At 34.7% G+C, this 19464-nt stretch overlaps 1 non-coding gene across 1 annotated transcript; it reads right to left on the bottom strand.

Moving 5' to 3' along the window:
• Positions 1 to 428: 428 nt before the first annotated feature.
• TRNAY-GUA (transfer RNA tyrosine (anticodon GUA)) lies at positions 429 to 501 on the bottom strand. The gene has a single exon. It is a non-coding gene; the product is annotated as a tRNA-Tyr (tRNA).
• Between the last annotated feature and the right edge of the window lie 18963 nt (positions 502 to 19464).

Below are 19464 nucleotides of genomic sequence, written 5' to 3'. Positions count from 1 at the left end.
TCGAAGCAAGCTATACGCAAGTTGAAAAAACAGTACTACACAAACAAGAGAGATAGTATCTTGAAAAGAGAAAAGCAAAGGTATTCAACCGACCAGGCGTATCGAGAAGTAAATTATAGTAAAGAACGAAGTTTAGTCCATAGTAACTAAAACAAGATTATAATTAGCTTTTGTATAAAATACTGTCAGCGGTGGGATTCGTACCTATGCCTCCGAATTGAAGAGTGGCTAACACCAGCACCTTTAACCGCTCGACCATGCTGCCTCGCATAACTATGCGGTTATAATGTTACATTAAGGATCGATCTGAAAATTACTATAGAATAAACAAAAACATGTAATGGAGATGCTTAGTTGCCTGATTTTCTGTGGTTTTTTAATTTAAAACACGGGACAGAATATAGTTGAAAACAAAGATGGTAAAAATTTCCTTCGAGCCGGATTTGAACCAGCGACCTATAGATCTACAGTCCACCGCTCTACCAACTGAGCTACCGAAGGCTTACTGTAATATTTGACTAAACATTATATCATGTATATCTGTGTTGCAGCGGTAGCTAGATCCGGGTTGCAGCAGTAGCTAGCAACCTAGTAAGAGACGATCACGTCCAATGTTAAGAAATATAAAAACCCATAGCTCCTGAAAAAGGAGTCAGATCAAAACAAAAAGTACACCGTTAGAACCGCCTTATCCGAAACCCCTGTATAGTAAAATTTCTGTCCCTTGTCTTGAACAGCAAGGGAAATATATTGGCTTGAAAATCAAGAAAAGGGGCAGCTACTACAACATTCTGCCTAAACGGGATATTTTTTTTCTTTGTTTCCAGATTACATTAAGGAACGAAAAGTAGTGCATAGTAACTGAAGTAATAAAAGGAATCACTATATAGATGATTATTCTAATTGTATCCACATAAAGAATCCATATATAGAAGCCTTCCGCGTGCCGAGTGCACGCAGATATATCCGGGTTGTAGCGGTAGCTAGCAACCTAGTAAGAGACGATCACGTCCAATGTTAAGAAATGTGAAAACCTACAGTTCCCAAAAAAGGAGTCAGATCAAATTCAAAAGTACACCATTAGAACCACCTTGTCCGAAACCCCTTGAAAGGAAACTTACCGCCCTTTGGCTTGAACAGCAAGGGAAATATATTGGCTTGAAAATCAAGAAAAGTGGCAGTCACTACAACATTCTGCCTAAACGGGATATTTTTTTTCTTTTTTCTTCTTTTCCAGAGATAGCTTGGCACTGGAACATCGTAGAGAGTTGTTCAATGGCTCATTTTAAAGGATTATAATAAAGATCAAACTCTTCCTTATACTAACTTGCATACGCAACTTCACTATAGTTAAGATTACAGTATTTATATTTCCGGGTTGCAGCGGTAGCTAGCAACCTAGTAAGAGACGATCAAGTCCAATGTTAAGAAATATAAAAACCCCTAACTCATGAGAAAAGAGTCAGATCAAAACAAAAATTACACCATTAGAACCACCTTGTCCAAAACCTCTATTAAGGAAACTTATCACTCTTTGGCTTGAATAACAAAGAATAATATTAAAGAACGAACTGTTGCCTTTAGTAAATGATAAATTTTTTAGTGAAGATCTGGGTTGCAGTGTTAGCTGGTTTACGGTGAAGAACGACCTCTAGCCCATAGTAATTAATTTAATTTTGAAAAGAAATTACTACTTAAGAACGACACAGATGTAAATTCTCTCATTCTTGATTAGAATAATGGTTAGATCGAAGCAAGCTATACGCAATTTGAAAAAACAGTACTACACAAACAACAGAGATAGTATCTTGAAAAGAGAAAAGCAAAGGTATTCAACCGACCAGGCGCATCGAGAAGTTAAAATTGAGAGAGCAAAACAAAGGTATTCAACCGACCAGGCGTATCGAGAAGTAATAATTGAGAGAGCAAAACAAAGGTATTCAACCGACCAGGCGTATCGAGAAGTAATAATTGAGAGAGCAAAACAAAACAGCAAGATGTGTTATCACAATGATGAAGATTATAGACATGCAAAAATTGAGACAGCCAAACAAAAGATCAAGGAGCGTTACGGGGGTGACAAAATTTTATTATAAAGAACGACACCTAGCCTATGTTAACTGAAACATAAATAGGGATTATGTAATTTCCATCAGTGTCATGGCTGTAGAGATGGCTGAATCCTAGTAAAGAACAATACATAAAAGATCAATGTCAGTCAAGAGGATCTGAAGTAGTTTATAGTAAAGAACGACAGTATTAACTGACATAATCTGTTGACAAGATGACTTGAAGCAAATGTCTTTTAAAAGTTGCTTCTCTACGGTATGGCATACAAATAATCAGTCTAGTTAATCATAAATGGGGACTATGCAGAGCTATTATTAGTCAATCCAGTGAATGCATTTGTTATTAATAGGAGTTTTGTTGAAATCTAAAATTGACTAATTTGTTAAAACTTATCCTCGGCATTATAATAAAGATCGAACTCTTCCCTTTACTAACTTGCATACGCAACTTCACTATAGTTAAGATTACAGTATTTATATTATGCATCATTATAAATTATAAAAGGTTCAAATGTTCGAAGATTATAGAGTTAAAAATTTTCCCACCCCAGGAATCGAACCCGAGCCTGTTAAGTGAAAGTTAACTATCCTAGCCACTAGACCATATTGAACCATAAAGAAGTATGATTTAAGAGCCATATGCGTATTTTTATTTCACCATACCAATTATAATAAGGCCAAAACAAAATCGTCAACTTGCAACCTTACTTTTGACACATTAGTTAAATCTTCATCAGGCTTAAAAAATGTTTTGCTAGTTTTACATGAAAGAACGAACCTTAGTCCATATACAATAAAGAACGACACCTTGCCCATGTTAACTAAAACATAAATAGGGATTATGTAATTTCCAATAGTATCATGGCTGTAGAGATGGCTGAAACCTAGTTACAATAAAAAACGATCATTGGAATAACAAAAATTGAATACCTTTGGAATTAGCTAGCTACTTGATTATTTGAGACTCGTCTCTTACTATTTAAAAAGAAGAAAAAGCCGTAGGCTTTTTCCTGTGTGTAATCAGTTTATTATCATAGGCAGCGCGCTAGCACTGCCTGAGTAAAGAACGATGTGGGCACAATGTGTTTTTTTTCCGGGTTGCAGCGATAGCTAGCAACCTAGTAAGAGACGATCACGTCCAATGTTAAGAAATATAAAAACCCATAGTTCCTAACAAAGGAGTCAGATCAAAACAAAAAGTACACCATTAGAACCGCCTTGTCCGAAACCCCTGTATAGGAAACTTTCTGTCCCTTGGCTTGAACAGCAAGGGAAATATATTGGCTTGAAAATCAAGAAAATTGACTTTAACCACGTTATTCTCCCCAAACGGGTTATAATAAAGATTGCCTATACTAAATTATATAGGCCACTTAACTATAGTATAGGTTAGTAAATTTACATTAAAAGACGATCACTGAAATATAATAAAGAACGACCTCTTACCTATATTAATTTATATTCTTTATAAAATATATAAATTTTGTAATTAAGGAGCGACCCGGCTCAATGGTAACCGAAACTCTAGAAAATGGGATTTTGACATCAACAGATACATCAAAAGAATTAAATTTTAATGCTGATGTCAAATATATAAGTTTAGTCCTACCCATCAAAAGTTACGCGCCTGAGAAAATATTATAATAAAGATCGAACTCTTCCCTATACTTACTTGCATACGCAACTTCACTATAGTTAAGATTACAGTATTTATATTATACATCATTATAAGTTATAAAAGGTTCAAATGTTCGAAGATTATAGAGTTAAAAATTTTCCCACACCGGGAATCGAACCCGAGCCTGTTAAGTAAAAGTTAACTATTCTAGCCACTAGACCATATGGAACCATAAAGAAGTATGATTTAAGAGCCATATGCATATTATTATTTCACCATACAAATTATAATAAGGCCAAAACAAAATCGTCGACTTTCAACTTTACTTTTGACACATTAGTTAAATCTTCATCAGGCTTAAAAAATGTTTTGCTAGTTTTACATGAAAGAACGAACCTTAGCCCATAGTAGCAGAAATAAGAATATCAAGGTTGCAGCGGTAGCTAGCAACCTACTACATAATCCGGGTTTAAGTGGTAGCTAGCAACCTAGTAAGAAACGCCAAATTAAAAGATGATCATTAGAAGAACAAACCAATGCTTATATTGGACTTATTTAGCTGCCTGATTCTTTGAGGTTCGTCTCTTAATATTCCAAAGAAGAAAAAGCCGTAGGCTTTTTCCTGTTTGTACTAATACATTAAAAGATAACCATATGTGACGTAATCCGGGTTCCAGGGGTAGCTAGCAACCTAGTAAGAGACGATCACGTCCAATGTTAAGAAATATAAAAACCCCTAACACCTAAAAAGAATTACAGTAAAGAATTATCCGGGTTGCAGCGGTAGCTAGCAACCTAGTAAGAGACGATCACGTCTAATGTTAAGAAATATAAAAATTTACATTAAAAGACGATCATTAGAAAAACAAACCAAGCATAGAGTCTTATAGCTTAGAGTCTTTAGCTTAGAATCTTATAGCTTAGAGTCTTATAGCTAGGTAAAGAACGATCTCTCGCCCTTAGTAACTGATATATGATTGTTTTTCCGGGTTGCAGCGGTAGCTAGCAACCTAGTAAGAGACGAAAACGTCCAATGATAAGAAATATATCCGGGTTGCAGAGTTAGCTAGCAATCCGGGTTGCAGCGGTAGCAAGCAACCTAGTAAGAGACGATCAGGTCCAATGTTAAGAAATATAAAACCCCATAACTCCTAAGAAAAAGTCAGATCTAAACAAAAATTACACCATTAGAACCGCCTTGTCCGAAACCCCTATAAAGGAAACTTTCTGGTTTTTGGCTTGAACAGCAAGGGAAATATATTGGCTTGAAAATCAAGAAAATTGACTTTAACCACATTATTCTCCACAAACGGGATATTTTTTCCTTTCTTTCTCCTCCACAGATAGCTAGGCACTGGAACATCGTAGAGAGTGGCTTAATGGCTCATTTCAAAGGAAATCTTTAGATCTAGTGCCTTTTGTAATTAAAAATTAAATACTTTCTTAAGAAGAATCAATTTTGTCAAAAAATTGCATTTTTGATGTATTTTCATACTGCAGTCTTTTCAAAGATATTTGATTTTTGAAGCAATCAAACAGTTCGTGGTAATGAACTCTATGGTATCTGGGTCGCAGCGGTAGCTAGCAACCTAGTAAGAGACGATCATGTCCAATGTTAAGAAATAGAAAAACGTTCCTAAAAAAGGAGTCAGATCAAATTCAAAAGTACACCATTAGAACCGCCTTGTCTGAAACCCCTGTATAGTAAACTTTCTGTCCCTTAGCTTGAACAGCAAGGGAAATATATTGGCTTGAAAATCAAGAAAAGTGGCAGCTACTACAACATTCTGCCTAAACGGGATATTTTTTTTTCTTTTGTATCCAGAGATAGCTTGGCACTGGAACATCATAGAGGGTTGTTCAATAGCTCATTTTAAAGAAAATTAATTGGGTTAAAAACCTTTTGTAAGTAAAGTAAATTATTTCTAAAAGAGAATAAATTTTTCCACAAAAAACTGCATTTTTGATGTCTTTTCACACTGCAGTCTTTCAAACATAATCGTATACCAGCGGTAAGATTTGAACCCACGCCTCCGAAGAGACTGGTGGCTAACACCAGTGCCATAGACCACTCGGCCAGGCTGCTTCTCATAATTTGGGTTGTAGCAGTAGCTAGCAACCTAGCAAGAGACGATCAGTCCAATGCTAAGAAATATAAAAACCCAAAACTCCTAAAAATACAGTCAGATCAAAACAAATCCGGGTTGCAGCGGTAGCTAGCAACCTAGTAAGAGACGATCACGTCCAATGTTAAGAAATATAAAAACCCCCAACTCCTGAGAAAAGAGCCAGATCCAAACAAAAATTACACCATTAGAACCACCTTGTTCAAAACCCCTATTAAAAAACTTATCACTCTTTGGCTTGAATAACAAAGAAAATATATTGGCTTGAAAATCAAGAAAATTGACTTTAACCATGTTATTCTCCACAAACGGGATATTTTTTTCTTTACGCTTGATTTTTCTCCTCAACTAGCTGGGCACTCGAAAATCATAGAGAGCTGTATAATAGCTCATTTTAAAGGAAATTGCAACATCTAGTCACTTTTGTAATTAAAAATAAAATACTTTTTAAAGTAGAATCAATTTGTCAAAAAATTGCATTTTTGATGTATTTTCATACTGCAGTCTTTTCAAAGATATTTGAATTTTGAAGCAATCAAATCCGGGTTGCAGCGGTAGCTAGCAACCTAGTAAGAGACGATCACGTCCAATGTTAAGAAATATAAAAACCCATAGTTCCTAACAAAGAAGTCAGATCAAAACAAAAAGTACACCATTAGAACCGCCTTGTCCGAAACCCCTGTATAGGAAACTTTCTGTCCGTTGGCTTGACCAGCAGGGGAAATATAGAAAATTCGTATATTAATTTTGGAAGGAGCAATTGCAGTTTATATAGCAGCAATAAAAATATATATACAAGCATACCTATCAACAGCGAAGGAAAAGCAATGTTTTTCAATTATGTCAAAAACGAGCCTGTTAGGGTTATTAGTAAATGTGTTTGTAAGACAAATGATTTAGAACAAATTCCTGGAATTATAATAAAGAACGAACATTTTACCGATTATCTACTAATAACCATATATGACGTGATAAGTGACATGACGTAATATCTAAAACCTATTGTGTACTAATAACCATATATGAATTAATTACCGACGTGACATAAAAATTGAAAAATTTTATCCGGGTTGCAGCGGTAGCTAGCAACCTCGTAAGAGACGATCACGTCCAATGTTAAGAAATATAAAAACCCATAGTTCCTAACATTTACAGTAAAGAACGATCGCTCATGCATAGTAACTGATATATGGTGGTTCCAGGGGTAGTTACTTGTTGTTCGTCTCTTACTATTTCAAAGAAGAAAAAGCCGTAGGCTTTTTCCTGTTTGTAATGATATAGCATAGAACGAAACCCAAGTTGTAACTGACGTAAACCTGGTTTTTATAGTAAAGAACGAACTCTTGCCCTTAGTTACCTACTATGCCATGTCAAATTAGCTATTTAATTTCATATAATTTTGTTTAAAAATAATTCCCACACCAGGATTTGAACCCAAGACAATTAATTGAAAGCCAACTACCCTAAACCACTAAACCATATGAGATATATATAGAAAGCTGATTAATTGTTTTATGATCTCTTATAGCATAAATTTCGTCGGATATAGCTGAAACCTAGTAAAGAACAAACCACGGCACATAGTAACTATTTCCGGGTTGCAGCGGTAGCTAGCAACCTAGTAAGAGACGATCACGTCCAAAGTTAAGAAATATGAAAACCCCTAACTCCTAAAAAAGAGTCAGATCAAAACAAAAATTACACCATTAAAACCGCCTTGTCCAAAACCCCTATAAAGGAAACTTACCGCTCTTTGGCTTGAATAACAAAGAAAATATATTGGCTTGAAACTCAAGAAAATTGACATTAACCACGTTATTCTCCACAAACAGGATATTTTTTTCTTTCCGCTTTGTTTTCTCCTCACCTAGCTGGGCACTGGAAAATCATAGAGAGCTGTATAACAGCTCGTTTTTAAAGGAAATTTTTACAATATTATAATAAAGAACGAATATTTTACCGATTATCTACTAATAACCATATATGACGTAATAAGTAACTTGACGTAATATCTAAAACCTATTGTGTACAAATAACCATATATGACTTAATGAGCGACGTGACGTAAAAATGAAAAAATTAATTTTTATTTTATTTTCGTTTTTAGTTCAGAATCGCTAAAGTTATAAACTGTAAAAATATTTATGGTGTCTGAACAATAGTTTTAATCTTTTAATTTAGACTATAAAAATACCTGAAAATTTAAAAATTAGTTTAATTTTTTGTTAGGTTCTTGATACTTGATGCGTGACTTAAACATTCAACTAGTGGTTACATAATGGTTTCAATCAAGCAACCTACACGCAAGTTAAAAAAACAGTACTACCAAAAAAACAGAGATAGCATCTTGAAAAGAGAAAAGCAAAGGTATTCAACCGACCAGGTGTATCGAGGTGCGAAAATTGATAGTGACAAACAGCGTTATTATAATGATGTAGTTTAAAGACATGCGAAAATTGAGACAGCCAAACAAAAGATTAAGGAACGGTATGATAATGATGAAGATTACAGAGAAGCAACAATTGAGACAGCCAAACAAAAGAGCAAGGAACGGTATGATAACGATATAGATTACCGAAACAAACATAAGAATAAAGTTGCTACCAGAATAATGGGTAGATACTGGGGTGACAAAAACAATAATGAAAAAATTAAATTCTCTGCGAGGTTGTACCGAAGAACGCATAAGGACAAAGGGAAAAATTACATTCAGAAATACAAGAAGATGGCAAAAATGCAGGCTGATCTTTTTAAATTGAGAAAAATTTTACGCATGTTTTATAGTAAAGAACGATCTCTCGCCCATAGTGACTGATATACGATGGTTCCCGGGGTAGCTATTCTGGTTGCAGCGGTAAGAGACGATCATGTCCACATTTAAGAAATATAAACTCTTTCCTATACTAAATAAGCCTATACTAGTTAATGATATAGCAATAATATCCGGGTTACAGCGGTTTTCCGGGTTGCAGCGGTAGCTAGCAACCTAGTAATTAAAATGATATGTTGCATTAAAAGACGATCATTGGAATAAAAAGTTATTGCATGCATTGGACTTAGTTAGCTACTTGATCGTTTGAGGTTCGTCTCTTACTATTTCAAAGAAGAAAAAGCTGTAAGCTTTTTCCTGTTTGTAATGAAAAAACAGTACTACACAAACAACAGAGATAGTAACTTGAAAAGAAAAAAACAAAGGTATTAAACCGACCAGGCGTATCGAGAAGTAATAATTGAGAGAGCAAAACGAAACAGAAAGATGTGTTATCTCAATGATGAAGATTATAGACATGCAAAAATTGAGACAGCCAAACAAAAGTTCAAGGAGAGTTATCACAATGATGAAGATTACCGCATCAAATATAAGAAAAACCAAAAGCAAAGGTATTCAACCGTCCAGGTGTATCGAGAAGTAAAAATTGAGACAGCCAAACAAAAGATCAAGGAGCGTTATCAAAATGATAAACTTTATAGAGAAGCATATAATAAAGAACGACTTCTTGCCTATACTAAATTTTATACGCCTCTTAATTATAGTATAAGTTTTACTATAAGGAACAAACTCTAGCCTATAGTAACTAAAATATAAAAATAAATTATTACATAATTACAAAAATATCTTATTTGTCAACTGAAACTAGAATAATTCCTGAAAATTTAAAATACTTTTTTTTATTTGACTGAAAACGGCAAAAATATTTATGGTGTCAGAGCAATAATTTTAATTTTGTAATTTAAATCAGAAAAATACTTTAAAATTTTAAAATTAGTTTGGTTTTTCTTTTGCATCAATTGATTACTATATAAGAAGCGTCAGAACTGTAAATGTTCACATTCATAATTACATAATGGTTTCAATCAATCCGGGTTGCAGCGGTAGCTAGCAACCTAGTAAGAGACGATCACCTCCAATGTTAAGAAATATAAAAACCCATAGTTCTTAAAAAAGGAGTCAGATCAAACAAAAAGTACACCCATTAGAACCGCCTTGTCCGAAACTCCTGTATAGGAAACTTTTTGTCCATTGGCTTGAACAGAAAGGGAAATATATTGGCTGGAAAATCGAGAAAAGTGGCAGCTACTACAACATTCTTCCTAAACGGGATATTTTTTTCTTTTTTTTTTTCTTTGTTTCCAGAGATAGCTTGGCACTGGAATATCGTAGAGGGTTGTTCAATAGCTCATTTTAAAGGAAATTAATTGGGTTAAAAACCTTTTGTAACTAAAATAAATCATTTCTAAAAGAGAATAAATTTTTCCACCAAAAACTGCATTTTGATGTCTTTTCACACTTCAGTCTTTCAAACATAATCGTATACCAGCGGTAAGATTTGAATATAATAAAGATCAAACTCTTCCCTATACTAACTTGCATACCCAACTTCACTATAGTTAAGATTACAATATTTATATTATACATCATTATAAATTATAAAAGGTTCAAATGTTCGAAGATTATAGAGTTAAAAATTTTCCCACATCGGGAATTGAACCCGAGCCTGTTAAGTGAAAGTTAACTATCCTAGCCACTAGACCATATGGAACCATAAAGAAGTATGATTTAAGAGCCATATGCATATTATTATTTCACCATACCAATTATAATAAGGCCAAAACCAAATCGTCGAATTGCAATCTTACTTTTGACAAATTAGTTAAATCTTCATCAGGCTTAAAAAAGGTTTTGCTAGTTTTACATGAAAGAACGAACCTTAGCCCATAGTAGAAGAAATAAGAATATCTAGGTTGCAGCGGTAGCTAGCAACCTATTACATAATCCGGGTTTAAGTGGTAGCTAGTAACCTTGTAAGAAACGCCAAATTAAAAGATGATCATTAGAAGAACAAACAATTGCTTATATTGGACATAGTTAGCTGCCTGATTCTTTAAGGTTCGTCTCTTACTATTCCAAAGAAGAAAAAGCCGTAGGCTTTCTCCTGTTTGTAATAATACATTAAAAGATAACCATATGTGACGTAATAAGTGAATGCAATATTTATATCCGGGTTGCAGCGGTAGCTAGCTACCGCTAGCTACCGCTCGGTAGGATCCTAAATTAATTCAGTGACCGGAGTTAATCGTGCAACCATTCTGTCATAACATTTCATACGGATTAAAAATGTTGTAATCTACTGACCTAGTTTCTGGACATTTATTTATACTTTACAAAAATAGATTTGTGCTAATTTCAATTTTGCGTAACCATAATTGACAAGCAGAAGAGGGGCAGTAAACCCGTTGCAAGTGCCGTTGTACCTGCCGGTAGAGTCTCCCTTAAATTGCGGGGATAAGGTAACGGGGGCTGACGCTTCCCTTGTCTTTTGGGGTGATATTTTTTTTTTTCAAGCCAATGATGTCTCCAAAAGTGTGCCCTAACTGTGAACGTTCTTTGGGGAAAGGCACGCTGTTGCAATGCACTAAGTGTTCCAATTTGTTTCATCCCTCTTGTTCAGGGATCACCGTTTCCGATAGAAAGAATACTCCTAACTGGATCTGTTCTATTTGCAAAGCCGCTACCGAATTTTCTAGTGACCCAATAGAGAGTGAGCACCCAAATTCTTCAATAAATATGCTGACGCCACTGAATGCCGTAACCCCTGCGTCTCAAGACCCTCTCTTGGCTGTTAGCCAGGAAGCACCTGTGATTAACGATTCGACTGATAATCATTGCCCAAATGAACAGGTAAAGCGGAATAATTTTGCCTGCGATGATTCTTCTGATTCATTCTGTGATTTTTCAAAAACCTTCGTAATTGCAGATGGGATTTCTCATGTAATTGTGAACTCTGCCCTGTTTTTTATTTGCGATGCATTTGCGAATGGTATTCCAGAAACGGAGCTTATTGAAACTGTGTCGAACTTTTACAGCCTTGATGCTTTGGTGAATGCGAAAAATCTGCTTTGGAAATTTTCTGGAATTCCTATAAAGAGAGTAATGAGACGTGGCAACGCTGCGGAACTTGCTACAGCAAAAGATATTATGAAGATGGTCACGGATCTTGACCAGAAAGGTTTCAAATGGCCTGTATTAGTGCCTCGCTCATTCAGAGACTGCCCTTTATTAAAATCTGATTCCAATGTACGTTTGGATCGACTTGTTAGTGATTATGGCAGAAAGCTGGAGAAATCCATTACTTCTCTTGAAAGAATTGAACAAGACTTACAGTCCTCGCTGTCGAAGTGTTCAGCCAACTTGGGCTCCCCCTCCCCCTCCCCGTTAAATTAACCAGATTTGCCTCCGCTCCCCCACAGCACTGATTCAGTAGAGACTATTACAATCGCTAATACGCCAGCCTCGTTACGTGACCCTGTTTCCAGGAAAAATGAATTGGACAAATTCGGCTCGGGCTGTATCAAGCAAATAAAAAAGACCAATGATTTGATTTTTATCACTGTGGCGGCTGAATCTGGGAAAAAGTTTTCTTGTGATCTAAAGGATTCCTTCCCTGATTGTCTTATCAATACTAGAAAGCCTAAGTTTTTCGGAATAATCCGTGGTGTGGATATCGAGTTCGACATTGAAGCTCTAGCAGCCACTTTGCCTGGGATTCTGGAGTTCAGGCGCCTTGGAATGTCGAGAACAGTAAAGGTGTCGTTTGAGTCCAAAGCATTTTTAAAATATTATATCGTCCATGGGATTAAGTTCGGTTACGAGCTCTACAGAGTTGAGAAAGACAAGGTGCTTCCAAAACGATGTTTCGCATGTCAAAGTCCCTCTCACACCGAAAAAAACTGTGATTCTACTACTCTGAAGTGTGCTCTTTGCAGTGGAAATCATAGATCAACGAAGAATACTCCATGTACTAACCCCATTTGTTGTGCAAATTGCAACTCAACTAACCACCCGTCTTTCAGTTTCAGTTGCCCTGTTATGAAAAAGCTTTTTAAATGAATATTTGTTCTACGATTACGTCCTTTAATTCGAATGGAGTCATTGGCAAATTTGTAGTGCTGAATGAATTTGTTTCTGAAAATAGTTCAATACTATGTTTGCAAGAGCATCATTTGTTGGACCATTCTTTGAATATGTTAAGTTCCCTTTCAAGTCTACATGATATATTTACCGTTCCTGCGAGGCCTACCGGAGGCCGCCCTGCGGGTGGCATTGCTACATTTGTTCCTAAAGAATTTAGTGCTATTTTATCTTGTGCTGATGAGTCTTTTCTTGCCTGCAAACTTTTTGATTGTGTTTTGGTCAATTGCTATTTGCCTACTGACTATCATGTTGATTCGTCTTTTGAAGCCTTTACGTCAGCTTGCCATAGACTTAGTAGCTTTATTGCCCTATTAGATTCGAGTTTACGTATTTTTATTTTGGGTGATTTTAACTGTGATCTCGATAGTGTAAATGAACGTAGCACAATTTTATTTTCGTCTTTACCAAATTTTAATATCTGCCGTAAGACACTTGATTTTAATTATTCTCATTGGAGTGGGAGTACGAGTAATATTGACCATGTTCTTTTTAATTTTTCCCCATCTATTATAGTAAAAGTTATCCCGGATTTCCCGATAAGTGATCATTTACCTATTCAGTTTTTGACAACGTTTTCTGTAATTCATGATTCTGTTTCTGCTTCTAATTTTATTCCAATTCGCCCTAATTATTTTGAGAGAATTATCTGGGATGAAAAACTGATTCCGGCTTACCAAGATAAAGTTGATTCTTTAGCTCGAAAAGTAGTTGTACCTGATATTCTGAAGTGTCATAAAGATAACATAGAGCTTGAGCTTAACTGCATATATCTTCAGTTATTACATTGCTTAAAATATGGTGCTAAAGAAACTTTTGGAGTTAAAAAATGTAAACCCAATGTTGAAAAACCTTTTTGGTCGTCAAATCCGTTTCTTGTACATGCTAATCATGAATCTAAATTAGCTTTTAGACATTGGAAAAATAGTGGAAAACCGCGTGATCTTCATCCGGCTTTTCTATGCATGAAAAAAAAAAAGGCAATTTTCAAGTCGGAGCTTCGTCGTCATAATAATATTTTGCTTATGGATGCTTCGTCTGAAGTTGATATGAATAAAAAGAAACTTTGGAAAGCTCTACGTTCAACAAAGAGAGTTAATGAACCTTCTAAAAAGAATGGCCCTTCTCTTGTTGAGTGGGAAACTCATTTTGCAAACCTTTCGAAATCTTGTGATGATCCTGAACAACTTTCACATGTTGATATAATTTTAAACAGTTCTTTTAATTCGCATGATTTTTCTATTTCGTTTGATTCTTTGTTGGGTGCATGCCGTAAATTAAAGCCACAATCCTCTAAAGACCATGATGGGATTTTTTTTTTCAAATCATGTGAAATTTGCTCCAACTTCTTTTCTTCTTCTTCTTTTGACTTTTTTTAATCTTATTCTCAAGTTTGGTAATGTTCCTCCGTCTTTTAGGATTGGGGTGGTAACTCCTATTCTAAAATCTGGTAAAAGAGATCTCCGTTCTTGTGATTCGTATAGGCCGATAACGAAGGGTTCTATGATTGGTAAACTTTTTGAATTATGTATAAAGGATCTTTTTGATTATTTGGATGTTGGTCTTAATCAAGTAGGGTTCAAAAAAGGAATAGGTTGCGACTATGCGCATGCAACGTTTGATACTATAATTAAGGAGTCAAGATCTACTGGCTCCCCACTTTATACACTATTAATTGATATAAAAGGAGCTTTTGACAATATTTCGCATGCTTCCGCTCTTTCAGCTCTTATTTCTGGTGGGAGTCCCCTTTCTGTGGTTAGAGTTCTTAGATCTTGGTATTCGGGGCTTAGGATAAAAATTTTTGCACATACTTCTGATTCTCTTTCTAATCCAATTTCCGTGGGTCGGGGCGTGAGACAGGGTGGGGTTTTATCTCCTTATATATTTAACGCATGTCTGGCGGAGTGTCTTCGTTCTTTATCTACAACCCTTATTTCTTGGGGACGGGATGTGTCTTTTCTTGCATATGCTGATGATATTATCCTATTGAGCCGTTCTAAAGCTAGTCTAATTAAGAATTTTAATTCCCTTTCTAGTCTGCTTAATGTCCGTGGCCTTTCTATTAGTATTAAAAAATGTCAATATTTTCCCGTTAATGTTAATGACCGAGCTGAATTAATTTGCGATAGAAATATATCATTTCCGGTTTCTGATGCTGTTGTTTATCTTGGGTTACCTTATTCTGCTTCAGCTCGTGATTCTAAGTCGATGCTAATTTTACATATTCAAGAAAAAATTAGAAAGGCGTTTGGTTCCATAATACGGCTACGTGGTGTTTATCGTCGTGAAATTCTAGGTTCTCTTTTTAATGCAGTTGCCCTCCCGCATGTTCTTTATCCTTCCCTTCTTCTTCGAGATTTTAAAATTTGTGATTTTTCAGCAATTCGCGTTTGTTATTTTAAATATTGTAAGTTTTTACTTGGTTTTCCACTTTCCTTTAGTAATACTGAATTAGTTTCAAAATTTAAAGTTAAAGAGCCGTTGGAAATAGCCAATGTAAAAATAAATAATTTTTACAATAAATCTGAAAATATACTCTATGTTCATAATCTTTTTCCTTTTTTTTCTATAGTTTAAAAAGTGCATGATTTCATTATTACTATTTGTTGCATTTGATTAAGTTTTCTTTTGGGCAATTTGTAAATTGTTGCTATGTTTGATGGTGTGTTATTTGGATTTTTGATGATTTATTTAATTATCTTTTATACTCCTCGTTTTTGAGGGAAATAAATAAATAAATAAATAAATGTTAAGAAATATAAAAACCCCTAACTCCTAGAAAAATAGTCAGATCAAAACAAAAAGTACACCAGAAGAACCGCCTTGTCCGAAACCCCTATAAAGGAAACTTACCGCCCTTTGGCTAGAATAACAAAGAAAATATATTGGCTTGAAAATCAAGAAAATTGACTTTAACCACGTTATTCTGCACAAACGGGATATTTTTTTTATCTTTCTTTTGTCTCCAGAGATAGCTTGGCACTGGAACATCGTAGAGAGTTGTTCAATGGCTCATTTTAAAGGAAATCTCTAGATCTAGCGCCTTTTGCACTTAATTTTTTTATTAATTATTTTTCACGAATTTTACAGTAAAAGACGATCACTGAAATAACAAACCATTCTATACATTGGACTTAGTTAGCTACTTGATTGTTAGAGTTTCGTCTCTTACTATTTAAAAGAAGAAAAAGCCGTAGGCTTTTTCCTGTTTGTATTTATAGTTAAAAAACGAACTCAAGTCCAAAGAAACTGAGCACTGTGGTTCATTCATATTATCTTCATTATTTTAGCTAAAATGTAAATAAACAAGTTTCTTTTTTAAATTTTAAATTGAAAAGATAGTGCTTTTATTTCAACATATTAAAAGTTCTACCCGACGGGGAATTGAAACCCCTTCTCCCAGGTAACAAGTGGGCATACTTACCATTAGACTATCGAATACTTATAAAATAAAGTTACATATAAGATATGATAATAATTTTTTAATCCGGGTTACATAAAGGCTCGATCTTCGAATTTTTACATTAAAGAACGAACTTTAGTCCATAGTCCGGGTTGCAGCAGTAGTTTACAATAAAGAACGACACCTAGTCCATGTTAACTGAAACATAAATAGTGATTGTGTAATTTCCATCAGTATCATGGCTGTAGAGATGGCTGAAACCTAGTAAAGAACAAACCATTACAGTAAAGTACACCACGCAACCTAGGCTGCGTAGGTTGCGGTAGCTAGCAACCTAGTAAGAGACAATCACGTCCAATGTTAAGAAATATAAAAACCCATAGCTCCTAAAAATAAGTCAGATCAAAACAGAAAGTACACCATTAGTTATAATAAAGAACGACCTCCTGCCTATACTAAATTTTGTACGCCACTTAATTATAGTATATGTTAGTAATTCAACAGATAGCAAGGCACTGGAACATCGTAGAGAGTTGTTCAATGGCTCATTTTAAAGGAAATTAATGGGGTTCAAAACTTTTTGTAATGAAAACAAATTATTTTTATTATATTAAGAAATTTTAGTTATGTTCCTTAAGAAATCATTATAAGTAAAAATTTCCCATGCGAAAATTGATCTCAAACCTACTGGGTGAGAGCTATCCCATCCTCTAGATCATATAGAATATATTAAAATATCCGATAAATGAAGTTTATGTTAAAGAACAAATTATAAACCTAGTTAGCTGCCTGATAATTTGAGGATTGTCTCTTACTATTCCAAAGAAGAAAAAGCCAAAGGCTTTTTCCTGTTTGTAATCCGGGTTGCAGCGGTAGCTAGCAACCTAGTAAGAGACGATCACGTCCAATGTTAAGAAATTTAAAAACCCATAGTTCCTAAAAAGGAGTCAGATCAAAATTATATAAAGGACCGATATAGTTCATCATAAATTGCATTTCTCAATTTGGTTTTTTATATAATTATCCATTATTATGTAAAATGCAGTAATTTTTGGGGGGTTTTATCCGGGTTGTTACAATAAATAACGACACCTAGCCTATGATAGCTGTAATCTGGGCTGCAGCAGTAGCTAGCAACTTAGTAAGAGACGATAAAGCTCAATGTTAAGAAATATAAAACCCCATAACTCCTAAAAGAATTCCCAAAAGCTCCACCAGCTTCACGGATAGTTCCACCACCTTCTCTTCCTCTGCCAGCACCACTTCCTAATTCACCCAGTTGAGTTGAAAATTATCATATTTGTTGGTCCCTTAGAATAGACGTAATACGAAGCACTTTATTCACTATTTAGAGCATTTCAAAAATGCTTGTTACTTGTTTAAGAAGATAAGAGACCGTATCGAGTAGTTAAAATATAGCATAAAACCGAACTAATTTTTAAATCCGGGTTGCAGCGGTAGCTAGCAACCTAGTAAGAGACGATCACCTCCAATGTTAAGAAATATAAAACCCCCCAACTCCTAAAAAAAGAGTCAGATCAAAACAAAAAGTACACCATTAGAACCGCCTTGTCCGAATCCTCTATAAAGGAAACTTACCGCCCTTTGGCTTGAATAACAAAGAAAATATATTAGCTTGAAAATCAAGAAAATAGACTTTTACCACGTTATTCTCCACAAACGGGATATTTTTTTCTTTCCACTTTTTTTTTCTGCTCAGCTAGCTGGGCACTGGAAAATCATAGAGAGTTGTATAATAGTTCATTTTAAAGGCAATTGCAACATCTAGTCACTTTTGTAATTAAAAATAAAATACTTTTTAAAGTAGAATCAATTTTGTCAAAAAAATTGCATTTTTGATGTATTTTCATACTGCAGTCTTTTCAAAGATATTTGAATTTTGAAGCAATAAAACAGTTCATGGTAATGAACTCTATAGTAATAATAGCTACTTGTCTCAATAGTAACCGAAATTCCTGGAACCAAAATTTTCTTTTTTGGCTTAATCGCTAAAATTATTATGTAAACTACAAAAACATTTATGATGCCTAATCAGTAATAGTAATTTTTTAATTTAAACAACAAAAATACATGAAAATTCTAAAATTAGTTTTGCTTTTTGTCTCCTGGAAGAAAAATGTATTTCATCTCAGTTCAAATTTATTATTGTATCCTGGAACCAAACTTTTTTTGGTTTGTAACCCGTAAAGTACATCCGGGTTGCAGCGGTAGCTAGCAACCTAGTAAGAGACGATCATTACATTAAAGAACGATCATTGAAATAACAAACCATTGCATACATTGGACTTAATTAGCTTCTTGATTGTTTGAGGTTCGTCTCTTACTATTTCAAAGAAGAAAAAGCCGTAGGCTTTTTCCTGTTTGTAATTTCAAAGAAGAAAAAGCCGTAGGCTTTTTCCTGTTTGTAATGATACAGCATAAAATTGATTTTGATTAATAAATTTGATGATAATGATTTTGTAATCAGGTTCGATAATAATATATATGATTATCCGGGTTGCAGCGGTAGCTAGCAACCTAATAAGAGACGATCACGTCCAATGTTAAGAAATATAAAAACCCATAGTTCCTAACAGAGGAGTCAGATCAAAACAAAAAGTACACCAATAGAACCGCCGTGTCCGAAACCCCTGTATAGGAAACTTTCTGTCTCTTGGCTTGAACAGCAAGAGAAATATATTGGCTTGAAAATCAAGAAAAGTGGCAGCTACTACAACATTCTGCCTAAACGGGATATTTTTTCTTTTTTTTTCTTTTTTTCTTTTTTACTACTTAAGAACGACAAAGATGTAAATTCTCTCATTCTTGATTAGAATAATGGTTAGATCGAAGCAAGCTATACGCAAGTTGAAAAAACAGTACTACACAAACAAGAGAGATAGTATCTTGAAAAGAGAAAAGCAAAGGTATTCAACCGACCAGGCGTATCGAGAAGTAAATTATAGTAAAGAACGAAGTTTAGTCCATAGTAACTAAAACAAGATTATAATTAGCTTTTGTATAAAATACTGTCAGCGGTGGGATTCGTACCTATGCCTCCGAATTGAAGAGTGGCTAACACCAGCACCTTTAACCGCTCGACCATGCTGCCTCGCATAACTATGCGGTTATAATGTTACATTAAGGATCGATCTGAAAATTACTATAGAATAAACAAAAACATGTAATGGAGATGCTTAGTTGCCTGATTTTCTGTGGTTTTTTAATTTAAAACACGGGACAGAATATAGTTGAAAACAAAGATGGTAAAAATT

This window comes from Artemia sp. Qi Xiang Cuo, chromosome 19 (assembly GCF_049724085.1).
Source record: "Artemia sp. Qi Xiang Cuo chromosome 19, ASM4972408v1, whole genome shotgun sequence".
Taxonomy (NCBI): Eukaryota; Metazoa; Arthropoda; class Branchiopoda; order Anostraca; family Artemiidae; genus Artemia; species Artemia sp. Qi Xiang Cuo.
Note: the sequence above shows the minus strand (reverse complement) of the source record. Positions and strands in the feature narration are given on the sequence as shown.